Source organism: Acyrthosiphon pisum, chromosome A1, assembly GCF_005508785.2.
Source record: "Acyrthosiphon pisum isolate AL4f chromosome A1, pea_aphid_22Mar2018_4r6ur, whole genome shotgun sequence".
Lineage (NCBI taxonomy): Eukaryota > Metazoa > Arthropoda > Insecta > Hemiptera > Aphididae > Acyrthosiphon > Acyrthosiphon pisum.
Window position 1 is genome coordinate 60,533,003 of NC_042494.1, and position 6,991 is coordinate 60,539,993.

At 26.6% G+C, this 6,991-nt stretch overlaps 1 protein-coding gene across 1 annotated transcript in view; it reads right to left on the reverse strand.

Annotated features, from left to right (window-relative positions):
• LOC100168249 (5-hydroxytryptamine receptor 2B) overlaps positions 1 to 6,991 on the reverse strand; it is a 106,252-nt gene that overhangs the window by 88,376 nt on the left and 10,885 nt on the right. The window lies entirely within an intron of this gene.

The following is a 6,991-nucleotide window of genomic DNA, read 5'->3' on the forward strand; positions in this document are numbered from 1 at the left end:
TAGTGAGAAAGGAATCGCCCGGTAAGGGATTCTGAGACGTCCTGAGTCCTGGCCTTGATCTTGTCCCTTTCCGCAGCGATGAGGTCGTCAGGTGGTATTCCAGCTAGGAGAAAATCGGCTTCGTCCGAGACCGTCTTGTAGGACCTGATGATCCTTAAGGCGGAAACTCTTTGAAGCCTCCAGAGGTCTTCCTGGCCTTTGTCAAGGCGTTGACGGAGGACGTCCATACCGGAGCGGTGTAGAGGAGTTGACACTCTACCACCGAGTTTAGAAGCCTCCTCTTCAGTTGACATGGTCCGACTGACTTGTAACCTACTGTACTGTACAGCAGAACGACACCCACTTGCCCACCTTGTTTACTATACATTCAACATGACACACATAATGTATGCTTGTATCACATAATATTATGATCTTTAAATCGTATGAACGATGTGATATTAACAACATTTAATTACAAATTAATAACATGTAGATTCTAGGTACTTTTAAAAATGCATTTGACATACAATAATTCAGTAAAGACAAAAACATGAATAACACACGTATACATAACACCAGTAAAAATTAATATCATGGAATTTACATTTAAAATAGAGATGATTACTAAAAAATTATGAGACTTACGTAGAAAAGTGAATTTTTAATATTTTTTTAATGATGTTTTTTTCTGACGACAAAATACAAAAACAGACGCACAATTTATGTTTGCACGAATGTATCGTCGTTTGAAGCGAACACATTTGGTAATAATAATATAATAGTGTAAAAATTATGGATAGTGAAAACAACAATATAATGATTCTAACGCAATATATATGGATTCGTTGATAACATTTTACTTAAACATTATTGTAATATTATTATAGTACAAACAACAGTTCAACACAAAATAACGTATTTTTAATTCTGTTATAATGTCTACCTACCTAATAAAATGAATTATTTTCACATAATTGCAACAGATTTCAGAATATAATATAATATACAATTATAGTCAATAACCCTAAATTGGATGGCAATTAACTAACATGTGTGATTATACGTAGACGGTTACTTTTTATTCTAATTAATTTCAGTATTAACATAATAATGTTATCATGCCAATAAAATTTAAAATTAATTTAAAATATTGAACCTTTGATATAGGTACAACTCAGAGTACACAAAATTCCCAACAATGTATTTATTTAAAACATTATAAATAGAAATATTACAATTTAAACATTAACAAATAAAAATAATGATGATTAAAATGACCAAAGTCTATTATTTTCAGAATAATTAACAAAACAATTAGTTTTATTAATAACACAATAGTGTCAACTCTGAAATACGAGAAATCTAGCATTACACACTAATTAATTATATGCGAGAGTCTAAAACATTCTAATCCACCATTATTACTTAGGTACCTAAAAAAAAATTAAGTATAAGTAAAAATGTATAATAATGTAATTGATTGATACTATTATGTTCGTACGTTAATAAAATTACATCTACCAATTTAATTAATTTCACGATAAACGATTTCAAAAATTAGTTTATTCCATGAGAGTATTCCACCTATAGTAGAAAGAACTACGTAGAAAGAATATTGTATCATGATGGCCATCGAAAAATAATAAGAAAAAACATTGTTTATCACTAAATGTAGTACATATACCTGCTACCTTATACTTAGTTATGAACCAGTGGCGTATCATTCCAATCGATATTCTCGCAGTTTCGATTTGCTTTTAAATTATGATAAATATTATAACTTGTAGGTATGAGATAATATTTTATATTATACCATTAACAAACAGTGCAACAGTAGATAAAAAATTGTATTTTATTTTATGTGGGTACATTATTACATAAACTGTTACTTTTTATCCAATATTCGGTTTTTACCTATGTGCCTATATTCAAGTTGGTGTTGGCACCTTTTTATAAGTGACACGAGAATATATTATTTTCACACCATAATGGCACCAAGTGTATGATATATAAAACAATACAATGTACCTATTTTTAAATCTTAAAATATCGTACGTGCTGCACGAATACAATAGCGTTGCGTACATTTTTTTCCTCACATTTTCTTTCGAAACCCAATTTCCAGATCAATTATCACAGCTTCAATTCGTTCCTTTCTCAACTGCTAGTCATTGAGTCATTAATGTAATCTATAAAATCTACTAATTAATAAATTAAAAGTGGTCCAACGGAGCGTATAAAAGGAACCACATACAATCAGTGAAATTTGTATTATATTACAAAACTGTGTTGTATCGGGAAAAATGGATTAAACACTTGTGCAAACATAACCACAAATAGACAATATACCTATATTATACCATACATGCATTTAATAATATGAATATTTTATGAATATTTTACATATTATGTAATGTAGTGTTTTTTAATTGTTATGATATAAACTGGAAAAACATGTAACATTTACTAGTATTAAAAAAAACAAATTTTGAAATATTTAAAAACTATATTCATGGATGAATTTTATTTCATATAATATCCTAAGCAAATGTAGGAAGAATTGGAACGGAAAATATAAATAAAAAAATGTTTCATTTAAAATCTAAAACCATTCAGAATACCATCAACAAACAGTAACACATTAAATTCAATATTATACGAAATTGTTTTTAATTAAAAACAATAGTAACGATATACACTCATATTAATGTTCTATTATAATGTTTATGAGTATAGTTAATGATAAATTGAGCGCAAAGGAAAAATGTTTTTATGACAGATGAGAATAATAGATTTGTTTTTACAATCAAGACTAATGAATAGAAATGTGTACAGAGTACAGATTACAGAATACATACCTACACACGAGGTAAGAATTCCCATTAAAATTAAAACAAATAAATAATACGTTTCTATAGTTATATAATGGAATAAAAATGCATTCAAGATGGAATATTAATTTAATTTTTAAGATTAATAAAAATGACTACCTACTAAGAACAATTTGAATAATATTTATCAAGTATTATCTAATATTGGAATTATTATTTATTATACCTACCTACATATTTTAGTAAATTAGTCTAATTTTTGAAAATGAGTAAATATGCCATTAAATACATAACAAGAGTCAAACTAAAAATAAAACGATTCAGATATTCGTTCTGTTAAAAATACACTTAAACACCTACTAAAATTCTGCACAATTGTATGGCCTGTGTTTAATATTTATATAATTCTAAGTTTTAGAAACCAAACATACAGAAAATTGAAAAATTATTGCTTCAAAGTAGAATATTATCTACGATTGCGCTACATAATAGTGTTAAAGCTTTTTTCCTACCCGGATAAAATATATTAATTGTTGACATAAAACAATAAAATATTATGTATCTCAAATTCAAAGAGAATCTAATGCCCAGCCAATCTTAAATTTAAAATTTAAATGACATGTCGTAATACATAGGTATAATAATAGGTTACCTACATTTTGTGGTACAATATAATATATTTTACTATTTAGTACAGTTGAAATACATTATTCTGATCTTTAAAAATTATCGTATAACTACTAAAAAATGTCAGTACTTATACAGTAGTTATGTTTAAGGATGTTCTGTACGATATACTGAGAATAACCTAGTGCAGTCGTGTCAATGAGTGAATCTTTCGTTTTGTGAATCTAGGGTTTTTGAGAATACTTACCTGCCATATTAAATATAGAATAGATAGGTTATCTCTGTAATAAATACCTATAGTAAATACTCACCTAGGAGAGAGGTTATAGTGTTCCCAAAGTTTTGGTAAAAGCCCCATCGATACCACCGTTAATAGTATTAACTATAGTAACCACTAGGTAACCATTTCAACTCACTAATATACAATGACTTTTTGGAAGGTATAAAAAATATATTATTACCACGTAGCTTACCATTCGGTAATGGGTAGGAAGGCCCAGGAACTTTTCGTCCCACAAAACCCTTATTCTGGGGATAAAAAAGCACATGTTGTATTTGTTATTGCAATAAGTTAAAAATTCAAGGATGGATACCGTAAGTACCCTTAAAAATCCGGCATTCGCAAAACGCAAGATTTGTTTTCAATTCCAATCAGTGACATGACATCATTCTTAAAGTTTGCACAGAACAACCAGATACCCTCTGTATAATGTGCTTTACATAAAGTACGTAGGTGCTCTTTCAATAACCTCATAAAACCTCATCCAAAAAAAAAAAAAAATTAAGAAATATCCCCAATTAATACACTTAACAAATATATTCAAGTTGGCTCTATATATATAGTTATCTGAATATCACCAATTTCACATTCATAGTTCGGAATATTAACAACATTTGTCGAATTTTAATAAGAAATATTATTTTATTTAGAGGATGCCACATCATCCGTATAAATAGTCTCAATCATACCAACGAACAATATACAAAATTTGTGTTCAGCAGTTCCAATTTAGTGTAAGTAGAAACATTTCACAGTAGGTACCTATAGTGAATTTATATATAATCGAACTTAAATGTCAGAACATTATCTATAATTTCGCGTGGGTGTTTTAAGATGTTTTAATTTTTAAGCTAATTATAAGTATCGAAAATATTACACTCTAAAAATTCTCATAATTTTCTTAAAAATTAAAATATCATAAAAAAAACCATTCATAATATTCTTACATTTAAGTTTGATAATTGGTTAGTGTATTATTGAAGGTAACTTCATAAAATTGTAACTGGTGAACACAAATTTGCTATATTGTACACTTGTAATATGGAGAAAACACACAAGGGTGTGGAGTCATTTTATTAATGACCTCAATAGCCAACCATAATAACTAATAATGTTAAATACACGTACTACAGATCAAAAATATGTGTCCTGATTTTTTTATGAGTTGTACAATATATATGATTTCTGATTAGTGATAACTCCTCGTATTAACTAAGCTATTATGAACATTTTTGAAATAATAATTATTTGACGAGGCAAATCAATAGTTAATACTAGCGTAAATTATCATAAGTATTGCATTTAAAACTACAAACATTTAAGTAAACCAATATTTATCGAGAATAATTATTTGAACACTGTATATTTTTTTATTTCTTTTAAGTGTCTAAATGCTTGACAACTATGTACAATTACTTGCATAAGAGTGATGAAAAAACATAAGAATTAACAAAAATATTGTTAACACTCGTTACCTATGGTCAAAAATAAATAAAATTAATTTAAATGATTTTAAATTAAAAATATAGAAACAAATAATTATTATTGTTACTATGTAATATGTATAATGTTGAAACGATGAATATAAGTATTAATAAAACATGTTCTTTGATCATTCTTCCGTAAATGTATAGATAATATTATCTGTTTGTATTTTTCACATATGTATTTTCAAAGGATACGTGTTTACTAAAACTTAAGGTTTTGATTGTTTACCGAAACCCTAAGGGATCACTTATTTTTTTGCGATTCCCCTCTTTTCATAAATAAAATTCTTATATTTCTTTTGTCGAGAAAATAACAGATTGCGTAGTGGTTAGATATTTTTTTATCTATGTTTAAAACAAATATCCTGCATATTGTACAGTTTGTTGAGCATTCCATTGTAAGTACTTATCATGATTAAATAAACTTAAAATTTAATTTCTAGATTGACGTATAAGTATTATTACATACAAATTGAAAAAAATCTACCTCATGACTATACGATACTAATTTTTTTTGTTTGATTTCCTACTATGATTTACTCAAAAACAAAAAAAAAATATCGGTATTTGTTGAGGCAATTGTTGTGGATGTTTATTCCCATTAAAATCGTTTTAAACCCCTGTGTCAGAAAGATGCATTGCAAGAGCTTTTACACTGTACACACATCAATTAGAGTTTTGTTTATTTAATGGTTGTGTTTTAAAAATAATGTGTATTCAGAGTGAAAATGTGTTTGGAAAATAAGAAAATTTTATAATAACATTCTTGAAGAAACTTTAAACGTTTTCAACATTTCTAGACACCTGTACATATTATTTTACTATTCTGTTTAAATTATTTTATTTTAAATTAATGTTGACAGTAGATTATAATATTTTTTTTCGAAAATTTAGTTAAAAATAAACAACAGAGTAAAAATTATTACAATCAATAATTAATTAAGATTGTATTTGTAAATCATTAGATCTACATTAGTCTATCTCAGTTAGGTATTTGTGTGGTGCAAATATATTTTTAAAAGAAATGCATATAACAGAATCTAATTTGAATTCTTTTTAAATCGTTGGCAAGTCTTCAAGGTTATCGTTTAACCCTTAGGGCTTTAATGGTAATCACCATTCGATAACATAGGAAATTTACAAATTTGGCTTTATGCTAATATTTATTATGTTTAACAAAAAAATCCCAAGTTACACACATACCATGTAAAACATTATTTCCCAAGAGTTTTTACGTTACATAAGATTACATTAAAATTCTAATAATGAAATAATACTTCCTCGTTTAATACCATCATTAGAAGCTTAATTTAAAACGAAGCTGTTTGGTATTAACAGTCCAATAACTTGGTAATATTATTTGTTGAAGTAAATAAACAAATTCATTTATTTTTCTTTACTATAATCGTATTTAAAAAGTTATTATTTTTAGTATAAAATCAATTAATTTAATATTAAGTTTTTTAAGACAATATTCGTTTTCTAAAATATAAATAATGATTGGCAATTACTTTTAATATAGACATAATGAAACGAACCAATGTAACGTTATAATATTTTTAAATAAAACATTACTTTATGTATAATATATAAGTGGGATCTAAATAAGTGGATAGTGTTTTTTTTTTTTTTTTTGTTATAGAACTTTAGGCTTCAAATACATGGATACAATATGGTACTTACAACTATAAACTATAATGAAAAAAATATATATACCGGGTGATTATTTTATCATAGAACACTCATTATTTCAGAAAGTGTACATTTTTTTGAAAATATTTTTT